The sequence below is a fragment of the Hyperoodon ampullatus genome (genome assembly GCF_949752795.1).
Source record: "Hyperoodon ampullatus genome assembly, chromosome: 12".
Lineage (NCBI taxonomy): Eukaryota > Metazoa > Chordata > Mammalia > Artiodactyla > Ziphiidae > Hyperoodon > Hyperoodon ampullatus.
In genome coordinates, this window is record NC_136925.1 from 28063030 (window position 1) to 28076060 (window position 13031).

A 13031-nucleotide genomic window follows, 5' to 3' on the forward strand; every position below is an offset into this window, starting at 1 on the left:
AGCTTAAAAATATATTTGCGTATATAAAGATGTAGCGTAGATGATATAATTTAACACTAGGTATCCCCCTGTGTTAAGTGGGAATAATGAAAGTACCACAAGGCAGGTAGGTATTAGGCAGAAATCTACTTTTCTTCCACCTTTGAAATATATTAATGAACTCATATATATACTTCTAAGAGTAAAAGCAAACCTAATAAAAATATAAAAAGGAAATCTTACCAGTATTCTTTATGCCATGGAATTAAAGCCCCAGATATATAAAAGAAAAATATTATGTTAAATTCCATCTTCTTGCCTAAGGGGAGGACCAGATTGTGTTTTATTCTATCCCCAAGACTGAGGAAGCAGCAAAGTTTCCAACCTAAATCCAAATTAACAGCCTGTGGTCTCTGAGATAAATTATCCCCAAAGGGCACCAGATATCCCAAACCAGGAAACCAGGGGCACTCTTAGGCTTTAGGTAATATAAAGTTAGATCTCTGCAAATATGTGGTCATTTGTGAGAAGGAAGCACCACAAACCCCTTTCCCAGGGGCACTTAGTCCTGGAAACACAGGGCTGTGAGGAGCCTGGGGGAAACTGAGGCACAAGCTGTTTCCAGCAGCCATATTTTAACGAGCTGTTCTAGCCACACAAAACTCCACATTATTTCTAAGAGCAGACATACCAGTCCTGGCCTGACCCACATCCAATTTGGGTAACTGCATTCTGTCCTCTTTCAGGTCTCCCTGGCACTTTCAATTAGACATAAGTTATATTCTTCCCAGTTTACAATTGAAACTGCCTCATATTGCAGCTGTGGGGTTACAGAGAGATGGCAGCTAAATTAGCAGACAACTGGTACATTATTGTTGTTTTTCAGTTCTCTTTTGCCTTACATTTCTATGGAGTGCTAAAGGTCAGGGAATGTTAGTTCCATTTTATAAGAAAGAACACTGAAGCTCCCAAGTAACCTAATATTTACATCTATAACGAGTTGGATTACAAATTAAAAAATAAATTCCCACTTGGTAAATGCCTATACCTTAGAACTGAAATAAAGGAAATAACAAATCTTTTCTAAAAGAGAAGAAATCACTTCAATATAAATAGAGGTATAATGTGCTTCTTTCTTCTGCTTCTTTCTTAAAAATATTTATTAAGTTTCCACTTGTACTGAGTACTGTTCCAGGTGTTGAAGTCCAGAGGTAAACAGTGGATGGCATTTCTCAGATCCTTAAAATCACCGATCCCTGTTTAACTCATTTGATATTCACAAGAGCTTTATGAGGTATATATTAATGTTACTCCTATCTTACATGTGAGAAACTGAGGCAAAGCAAGCGTTAATAACTTTCCAGAGGATAGCAGTTACAATCAAAGCTTCAAACCTCAGCCATTTGATGCCAATAACTGTGTTCTCCATCACTATAATCATCTCTTCCATGCACAGAACAGTCCTGGGCTTTAGTATTACATAGAGGAAGATGAACAATAAACAAGCAAGAGAACTCTCTGTGAGAGATGAAACACAAGTGCTGTGAAGAGAATTAAAATATTCTGTCTAGGTAGAGTAATGAATTATTACTTTAGGTTAGCTGGTAAGAAGGCTTTTCTATTTAAGCTGGGAGAGCTGGAACAAAAAAGGGGCCAGCTATGCTAATATGAAGGAAACAGTATTTGAAATAGAAGAGCTGGTGCCAGGACCCTAAGATGGGAACAGACTTGGCATGTTTGAGGAATCAGAATCAGCCCAGAATGGCTGGAGCACAAAGGCTAGAAGAGAGAGGGTAAATTTTGGTTGGAGACAGACAAGCACATGATCACCAAGGACTTAGTGTAAATGTGTTTAGCTTTTGTTTTATGTGTAATGGGGGCCTTTGGAAGGTTTTAAATAGATAAATGACATTCTGTTTTAAAAGATTACTCTGAAGGGAGGATCTATTTAAGGGGTGGGCAAGAGTGGAAGAAAAGATAAACGATTCAAGGCCCCAGGTAAGAGATGGCTGTTACTTTGACTAGGGTGCATTTGGAGATTAGGGGGAAAAAAAAAAAAAGAGGATAGATTTAGAATATGTTTTTGTGGATTTTGCTGATGAATATTGGAGGGGATCAGGTAAGGAAAACAGAAGAATCAAATAAAAAATTATCTTTATTTAGGTAAACCTAATTCTCCATTTCATCAAAGGACTTTGGTGGTTTCTTCTGAGAATTCTTAGTCAGACCAAAAAGACAATTAAATGAGACTTAAATTTTACTTCCTTAATTTCATTAACCAAGTCAGTAGACCTTTATATTTAATTCTTTGTATTTATTTTAAGAAATGACTTAAGGTACCTATGAGCACTATTAGCCTCGTTTAAATTATTTACCAATTTGTCTAAAATTTATGATTTTACAAAACTGCCTAGAAATCTGTTCATTTAAGATCATTACCTATTATCTTCACAAAGTGTTATTCAGAAGAGGGTCTTGAACATGTTATTTTGGTGAACAACACACAAAGTTAAATACAAATGAGATACCACTTATAGCAACTGAATAGAACATCAAATTATCATGCTGAGTTTCTTTCTTTTTTATATTAAGGTATGAGAGGATACATCATGGCCCTTAAATTGTGTCAATTGTGTGAATAACAGATGTCTAACATATTTTAAAGTGGATGTATTTGACAGAAAACTTTTTAAATAAGGATTTTGGAAAAATTGAAAGTGAAAGTATTTCCCATAAATATTTACTTAGTAGGACCTCAGATAACATTAATACATTCGATTACTAAAACTTAAATTTTGGAGAGATTGTATGTTTTCTTTCTTTTTCTAATATACAATGTGTCCTCATGGTTTGAGGTGGTACTTTGACAGACATTCTGTCTGCAGGCCCTTTTCCTGTATAGTTTCACAGATTAAAAAAACCTGATCTCAAATGGTCTTGATTAATGTTGGGTGGTGAAGAAATTAGAGGGAGGAAGGAGACATGGGTGTACAATGGTAGAACACTTGTAGTATGAGATAGCTATAGATGATCTATGGTTAACCTCATATTTTTTGGCACCCTTTCCTGGGCTCCAAACTTATTAGAAGAGTGCTGCCACCTAGATATTCTGCAGGATGACCCAGCCTGGCTAAAGTTGCAAATAATTTAGCTCTTGCATTTCCTAGCCCAGTTAATAAAATTGTCATTCACTGAGTTCTCCAAACTCCTATGTTTAGAGCTGCCCCTAGCAATTTTATAACTCTACACTCAATCTTTTACCAAGTCTGATTAAGTTTACCTATCAAATATCTCTCCAGTTTCTCCCCTACCCTCCTTTGCTATCACCACCTGCCTTAAATTCTTCCTTCCTCCCATTGCAGTCGTTCTCTAACCCTCCCCTTCTGGCCCTACCTCACTCTAACCCACCATCTTTACTGATACCAGTTATCTTTCAAAAACAAATTTGATTATGTTTTTAAAATATTGACCTTTCTCCTTATCACTCTCAAATTAAATGTACACATCTTCATGTGGTAACATCCCTTTACTAAATGGCCTTACTCAATTTTACCACCATGTTCCATCTTTCAATATTTCCTGGCAGAATCCTAACCATCTCCCAAAGAATTCATCTATACCAAACCTCTTTCACATTCCTGGACTTTTTAATATCTTGGCTCAGCCTGCTTGAATAACTTCTGCTCTCTTCTCGCTTGAATATATTTATCACAAAGCTGCATTTTCACTTGTTTCCTATATGAGAATCTTCTCTTTAAGGGTCTTAAAAGTATAAGCAATGATTATAAAGAAAAAAACTCAGATAGGAATCACAGCTCCTCCAGATATCTCTCTCTCAGGAGGTTTTGTTTTGTTTTTGTTTTTCCCTTTCAATTCATGCCTAACATTTCTCAGATTTCTGCTTGGAGTAGCAGCTCATAGCACTATGAACTCTGATTTCTCCATATCTTTTATAACAAGTTCAATTTTTTAAAGAAATTTTATTAGAGCATTAAGATTGTAACTTCTGACTCAGTAAATCTGGGTTTAGGGAAATGCATCTGTTTTTTCTTTGCTATCAGAGTTGAGAACAAAAGTGCAAAAGCATAAAAATTTAGGCACAGAAACTGGAACCCTTGCTTTGCTCTCATTAAACCATAGTCACTAATGCTCGTGGCTTGACCAAAGCCTCTTTCCACTCCTTTGAAGACTCTTTGTCCCAAATGTTGTCTAGGAGATCTCATTTCTAAGGCACATGTCTTCCAACCCCATTCCTTTTTTATCCTAAGGCTTCTTTACAATCCCAAATCCTTCACTGTTTTTTTTTTCCCCCTCTAGGGACAAGTTTAAAGCATGAAACTTCTGGAGATGAATGAGTCCTAAATGGATGTTCACATTCCCTAATATGAATACACCAGACACTACAGACAGTCTGGTACTGTCTCCTTCTGCTTGATGAAAGGTAAAGGTTATTTCTTATTTTTTTCATTGAAATTTGGGTATCAGAATTTATGATAAACACTAAGGATATTGCAATATCTAAATGATAGGACAAATGCAGATAGATGACAGATTGTTTTTCAGTCTAATGGCCTAAACTATGCAGAGAATAAGCTTTTAATTTTTAGTGTAATTAATTGCTTCAGTTGTATAATTGCTTGTCGTCTCAGTTTTTTTGTCCTAATATGGATATTTTTTTCTTTCTCTGCAATCTTTCACTTGACGGAGATTAGAATCCAACAAACATACTGCAAACAATACACTAAAATTATGGGGGTATGGAATCATAACATATATACGGAAATTCCTTTTGAAAACTATATAATACTGTTATCATTTAATCTAGACCTTTTATTTTTACTCATGAAGGAATCAAATCTGGGAGATTAAATGACTTTCTGAAGAGTACACAAAGGCCTGTTCTCTTAGTTTCTAGGAATCTTGACTCTGAGTCCAGTGTCCTTTCCATCATATCCAACAACTTTAATATTTTTTAAAGTCTTAGTAAAAATCTTCCGTGTTTCCATAGGTTCTTTTTTCTTCTGCAAGCATCTCCCACACCCCTCTCCTTGAACTTAACTAGAGTATGGAAAAGTTCATCTGAGGTGACATACTGGGAATGACCTAGAACAGATCTCATCCTATAAATCTGACTTGCCTTTGTAACTATTAGTTCTTCTCAGGGTTTGATGGGTACTGACATATAAAAGCTAAGCAAGGTGCTGGAAAAACTGGACAGGTACATGTAAAAGTATGAGATTAGATCACTCCCTAACACCATACACAAAAATAAGCTCAAAATGGATTAAAGACCTAAATGTAAGGCCAAACACTATCAAACTCTTAGAGGAAAACATAGGCAGAACACTCTATGACATAAATCACAGAAAGATCCTTTTTTGACCACCTCCTAGAGAAACAGAAATAAAAACAAAAATAAACACATGGGACCTAATGAAACTTAAAAGCTTTTGCACAGCAAAGGAAACCATAAACAAGACCAAAAGACAACCCTCAGAATGGGAGAAAATATTTGCAAATGAAGCAACTGACAAAGGATTAATCTCCAAGATTTATAAGCAGCTCATGCAGCTCAATAACAGAAAAACAAACAACCCAATCAAAAAATGGGCAGAAGACCTAAAAAGACATTTCTCCAAAGAAGATATACAGATTGCCAACAAACACATGAAAGGATGCTCAACATCATTAATCATTAGAGAAATGCAAATCAAAACTACAATGAGGTATCATCTCACACCGGTCAGGATGGCCATCATCAAAATATCTAGAAACAATAAATGTTGGAGAGGGTGTGGAGAAAAGGGAACATTCTTGCACTGCTGGTGGGGATAGGAATTGGTACAGCCACTATGGAGAACTGTATGGAGGTTCCTTTAAAAACTAAAAATAGAACTACCATATGACCCAGCAATCCCACTACTGGGCATATACCCTGAGAAAACCATAATTCAAAAAGAGTCATGTGCCAAAATGTTCATTGCAGCTCTATTTACAATAGCCAGGAGATGGAAACAACCTAAGTGTCTATCATCAGATGAATGGATAAAGAAGATGTGGCACATATATACAATGGAATATTACTCAGCCATAAAAAGAAATGAAATTGAGCTATTTGTAGTGAGGTGGATGGACCTAGAGTCTGTCATACAGAGTGAAGTAAGTCAGAAAGAAAAAGACAAATACCGTATGCTAACACATATATATGGAATATAAGAAAAAAAATGTCATGAAGAACCTAGGAGTAAGACAGGAATAAAGACACAGACCTACTAGAGAATGGACCTGAGGATATGGGGAGGGGGAAGGGCAAGCTGTGACAAAGTGAGAGAGTGGCATGGACATATATACACTACCAAACGTAAAATAGATAGCTAGTGGGAAGCAGCCGCATAGCACAGGGACATCAGCTCGGTGCTTTGTGACCACCTAGAGGGGTGGGATAGGGAGGGTGGGAGGGAGGGAGACGCAAGAGGGAAGAGATATGGGAACATATGTATATGTATAACTGATTCACTTTGTTATAAAGCAGAAAATAACACACTATTGTAAAGCAATTATACTCCAATAAAGATGTAAAAAAATAAGTGGGGGGGGGGGGGGGGAGATGAGACCTGAGATGCTAGTAATTACATAGGGCTGTGAATATACCAAGATTTGTTTCTTTTTCATTTTTCCTAAAGAATGTCATGTTCCTAGAAGAAGGGTCAGGTCCTGAAGGGGTTATCAATGCCATCCCAACCAAGGTTTTTTCAGATACGATGACTCTCCTCCGCACAGGTTTGGGCTGTCCAATTACTCTTCAGTGTGCTGTCCATGGTGCTGAGGAACCAGCGCTAAATATAGCCTTGCTACAAATTCCTGTCCCTTCCGGCGAAATGGTTAGTCAGAGCAGCACCTAACTGTGTTTCAGAGCTTTGCAGTTACCTAGAGGCAACTATGAAAGGCCTGCAACCATTTCAAAAATGTAACAGCTCAGAAAGGCAGCTTTGAGAAAAATCTTGTTTATGACCACAACTGAAGTTAAAATTAAAAATTCATATCACCAGGAGAAACAGATTTAAATTTATTTGTAACTATTCTGTTTTTCCTAAAATACTCCTCATATGTTTTTAAAAATTAAAGCAAGAGCTTTGGTGGTTGTGCCGCTAGTTACATTTTCCTCCAAAAGTTAAAGTAGTGAAGTGTGATATAGTGTAATTGTCAACCAAAAGAATAAAATTTTCCAGAGAAAATTAGGTACAATTCACCCTGTGGATATAGGAACACTAGACAGGCATTACAACTCAGCTTTAAACGATCAAGCAGGAGCAGTCAGACAAAGAAAGATGAAGTACCTTTCATGTTATGTTATTATAAATTGCATGGTATGAATTATTGTGTATTTACAAGTCACCCTCTACCTACACCTCCTACATGTAAAAATATCTTCTTCAGCTGCCACACACACTAAAATGAATATTCATAGGAGATATACTGCTGCACTTAATTACCCCAAATGGCCTTGGATGCTTCCTTGTCCATTTTTCTTGGGTGGGGACCCTGTATTCTAATTGGAGGCATTCTCTGTGATGCACATAGTATCAGGAGTTCAAACTGCAGTTGTGCCCTCTCATCCCTCTCATATAGAAATTGATAATATTTTTATTGCCATTCAAGCCTCCTGACCTTGGTCTCTGCTAGTGGCATATGATGTCCCCCCAAAAGTCTCTTCAATGTGAAGTTATGTGCCTAGAGGTGATTTGAGTCTCCATCTCATATTTTTTTTGCAATTGCTTTTCACTTTACTCAGGGTGGAAGATTGTCCTAATATGATTTCCTAACAGATAGTTCTAAGACAAACCTTTGAGTACTCCAACCATGTTATTTTCATAATCATCATGCCCAATCTCTTTCTCTGCGTTTTGAACTGTCCAGAACATGAAGGCAAACAAGTGGGTGAATGTAGGGCCACCAAAAGCCCTAACAATCATAAATGTTACTGCAAACTAGGTGCTCAAAGGCCCTACCTAACTGTACTACTTGTCAACTATTGAACTTCTTCTCTGTGAATACTTCTTTCTACACTCTTCTCCACTTCCTGATGCTTTGGACATTGCTGATACTCCCTAGGAGGTGGGTGTATCTTTACTATAGGGACTGCTGATGACATTACTTTTCTCATCAGTCTCATCATCCTTGTTATTTCTCAACTCTCACCATCCCTGTTGCTGAGCATTTCCCTATTAGAGTTACAAACATTTTATTAGGCAGTAGTGACCTTCTCATTACTTAATCCTGTTTAACTTCCTTTCTTCAGAAAGCACTCTCTCACTTTGGCTCTATGACACCACACCACACTACTCTTTTCTTCCACTGCTACACATATCCTTGAAGGTTAGTGTTTCTTAGCTTTCTGTACCAGGCTTTCTTCTCTTACCACTCTACATTGCCTAAGTGGTTTTGTCTATTCTCAGATCTTCAGTTATCCCTTGTGTACTAATGACATACTCCTACCATTTTCCAAAATTCTTATCCCAAATAGCCAACTACCTTTTCAACATTTCTACTTAAGTATCTTGCTGGATCCTCTAATCAACATATCCAAAATTGAACCTATCACCTCACCCTGAACACACACACACACACACACACACACACACACACACACACACCTTTTTACTGTCATCTTTATGTTTACTCTCAAAGAGTAAGACCAACATCCACAGTTATCCACATTAAACTTCTGGCAGCCTTATTTTACCACATTTCCCCACCGACACTCATATACAGAAGCAGTATATGTATACAATACATATACAAAAATAATTTTTGTCCATTCTAGCTTCTAAATAACTACGGGAATTTTCACTCCTCTTCACCTTCAACCACAAACTCAGAGCAGCCACCATTAGCTCTTATCTGAATTGCTGCAACAGCTTTGCTTTCATCGATGCCCAGTGCTACCTTCTCTCGTCTCTCCTTCACAAAGAAGCCATCATAATTTTAAAGCATATTTTATTATATTGATTCTTTTACTTAAGCCCTTGAGTGGTTTTTCATTGTCATTAGGATGAAAACCAAGTCTGCCGGTTCTGACCCTTGACTACATCTCCAACCTTTCTCCTGACTCTTTGCTATCTCCCTTTGTTCCACGTTCCAATCATATTGGCTCTTTAAAAAATTACTGAATAGGCCATATTCTCTCTGGACTTCTGATCTTCGCCTGCTCTCCTTCCTATTCTTCTCTTTATGTAGCTAACTTGTATTTATCATTCAGCTTTCAGTTTAAAAGTCATTTTCTCTGAGAAAGCATTAGCATAGCTCCCTCATTCTCTCCAAATACTCAGATGCTTTGCTCTCCTTACTTCTGGTGCATTTCTATATCATTTAGTTATGATCAGTCTTTTCTTTTATCTTATCTCCAATGTCTAGCACAGTGCTTGGCACGGATGGGCAATTACTGTCCATTGGAAGAACAAAAGAATGAATAACAGTACAAAGTGTTTTTTCCCCATTGAGTTAATGTATATTGTTCTTCCGTCTATAACGTAACGCTGCCCTACATGCTGAATATATACTCATGTATATGTTTATTATCTGCAGCAAAGCAGATGAGGAAAGAACTGAAGGTATGTTTGGGAGGAATAGGGGATGGAAAGTGGTTTCCAGCCAGCTGCAGTTCTTCAAGGCTTCAAGGCAATTAAAATTGAGAAAATTCAATAAGTAGGTTTGGATTTTTTTTTCATCATGAAAAAAGCTGTTTATTTAGTTTGAACTTCTGATTTTTGCCTTTCAGCATTTTGGGAATACTTATTTGAGAGCAGTTAAGGAATTAAAAAGACCAGACCAGACCTCTGCAGATTTCATATGAATCCTTGCTAAAAAAAATAAAAATAAAAGAAAATTTTCGTGTTTTTTAAAAATTAATCTCAATAGAAAAGAGATAAGTTATAAAGGACATCTTGGGGGTACTCCAAACACAAAATTATTTCTATCTGGGTTTAGAATCAATAGTATGACATTTTATAGAGATCAGAAAACTTATGTTGCTAATTATAATGTACTTACATAAAGATTAAAGAGACTTTGAATTACTTTTACACATATCTGCAAGAAAGGATCTGGAGAGTTTGGGAGATAAACAAGGGAGTAGGAATTTTAACAACAAATCTATCTATAGAATTGTTAGTATGTAAATTATCTTAAAATTTTTTGACTTTTATTGTACATGTGTAATAAATACTATCTACATTATATATTCATATTTTTGTGCACTGTTGACATGATAAACACATGATATATAACAATAAGTTATCATGTCAACTTATAACAATAAGTTGACATGATAAACACACGGTCTTTGGTTCTACTAGGTTGTAATGTTGTTTCCCTAGCTGACAATAAGAAGGTAAGAATTTTTTTTCCAAGCAGAAACCATACATATAAATAGGCATTTTAAGAAAGACTCCTTGTGTGTGTCTGCCTACCTCCATCTCTCTCTCTCTCTTTCTCTCTCTCGTTGTCTCTGTGTAAAGTCTATGGCAGTTTAGCTCACATCTGGTGTGGAGATCCTACACAGAACTAAACAGAGTTAGTTTAGTTTAGGGATCAAGATACCATTTGTCTCATGGTTTCCCTACAATGCCCTAATGCTATCCAGAGCTCTGCTCCTTCTCAAGTCCCACCAAATAAGCTATATTTACAGGCATTTATGTATACTGAAAACTTCACATAAGGTTTTTGGAAGGTGGTGAACTTACACGGGGTTCTGGCTTTTCACCACTTTGCTTCCTTCCCTTCACCTTTCCCCAAACCCCTGTTTTTTCCAGGTGAAGGTAAGTTCTACCATGTCTTTTGTTTCTTGCTTTGTGCTAATCTACATCCTCCCTTGCTTCTCAGGGTCTTCTCTCCTCCCTCCCCCATAAGAGGCTTATCAAGAAAGTTCCCAAAACAAAAACTATTCTCTCACTAAAAACATTGTTCTTAGCTTCCTAAAAATAGCAAAACCAATAAAAATGTATCTTTTTAACTAATGACAAGTTTATTAGTTTATACTTTCTGCCATTTTAAATAATGTAATAAACTTATGCTGATTTGTAATAATAACAATTTGTGGAGAGAAAAGTAGTACTAATTGTCTTTCAATGGTAATGGAAACAATATAATTAACCAATCTAAAATTTCAAAATCTAAAATAAACTGTTAATTTTGCATTTTACAGTGGGGAACTATACTTTGATATACAGTTGTTAGCATCTTATTTTTTAAAGAATGTTAGCTGATAAATGAACATTTGGATGGCTGATCAAATTTGGGCATAATTGGCATGCATATTGTGTGAAAATTACAATTACGTAAGAGCAATTACTCTAAGTAATATACTTCATTGACCATTTAAGGATCTACTTATGCCTAAATATCTAATAGTTTCCCTTTCATTACTTTAAAAATGAATACTACTTTACCTTCTTAGAGTAGTAATTCAGAATTATCATCACTTTACTGAATACATTAGGTAAGCTTGAGATGAAAACAATCTACTGAATTCATGATTCATAACAACTAGGGAAGAAAATCCTCATGAATACAAAACAGTAGATTATGGAAACAAATTAAGGGCAGAAAATTTAGTTCTAATATTTGAATTGAGTAAGTATTGATCACAACATTTGAATTTATTTCAATTCTGCCTTATTTGAAAAAGATTATTGATTTATATAGGATCCTTTTCATTTTTAAAGTTCCCACCCCCCCCTTTTTTTTACTGCCATCTCTTCTCTAGTAAAAGGGAAAATTAAAGAAGAAATCTGACAAAATCAGAATATGTTATGTTACATTTTGGCAATTTAAAATGTTAGCTATTAACCTTTGAAACTCTTTTGACCTAGCTGTTGAGAGTCTTTTATATGAGAGGGCTGGTAAATCATCATTTCAATCAATGAATCTTCATGGAGGTTGTGTTGTTGCCCAAGAGTTGATAAGCCCAGTTACTGTCCTTTAGATCCTAACAAGCTATTCAAGTCTGCAAGACAATGCTATTATTTTAGGACTTCCTAGCATAAAGCAAATGATATAAAATTACTACCATTAAATTGAATAAAAAGGTGACGCTGTTACTCCTAGTCATAAAAATAATCTTGGAACAATTTGGAGTAAGTTAAACCTCATATTATTGCTCCTATGTGCTTTGAGTCCCAGTGTGAGGCTTATGTTGGTAGAGATGAAAGAATCTCACCTTGTGAGTCACTTAGAATGGACAGGAAAGATGGCAGACACTGTAAGAATGATCAGAGGTACATACCTAAAACAAATTGATGAGACTACTTACATTATTCAGTAAATATTTAATGACAAGATCTTGACCTGTATTATTTAATATGTTTTTTTTCAATTTCACAGGCACCACTTGTTCTTCATGGAGTTATAAGAGGTGTATCAAAGAACCAAATATCATAGACCATTTACTCATAGACTTTTTTCCAGATTCCAGTCATTCTGTTCTTTATGGCCAAGTGATGAAAAATTAAATACTGACTTCTTTGACATTTAAGGATGAAAGCAAAAAATATATATATAAATGATGGCAATATCAGAATCACTTCAAACTTTTTGATTCAGTAAAGATTCTTACATACATGCAAAACAGTTGCATGCAACTTAGATTCTGTGTTAAAATATATCTGTTTTTATATGTTCTACCCATAAACTGAATCTGTTTTCTTCACTGAAAGACCTGAGTTATAGAGAAATATTAATGTAAAATAAAATCCACTTAAAAATATATGCATTCTGTATGAATGGGAATAAACAGATTTTTTTTTCTCCCTCACAACTCATGGTGATTTTGTCCTTTGATAGTTTACTATAAGAGCAACCAAGATTAGTAAGGACCCATATTAGTTGAGTAGTAATTCTTCCTTTTTCTTTGTACCTATGGTTTATAAGGAGAGGTTGATGAAGCAAAAATGTGGATTGGTCATTCATCTCTTCCCATGTTTATTTCTCATTGGTAGCTCTAGTCTCTTTCATGAGAAACCACCCACTGGTTGGTTTAAAGTAAAAAATTAAAT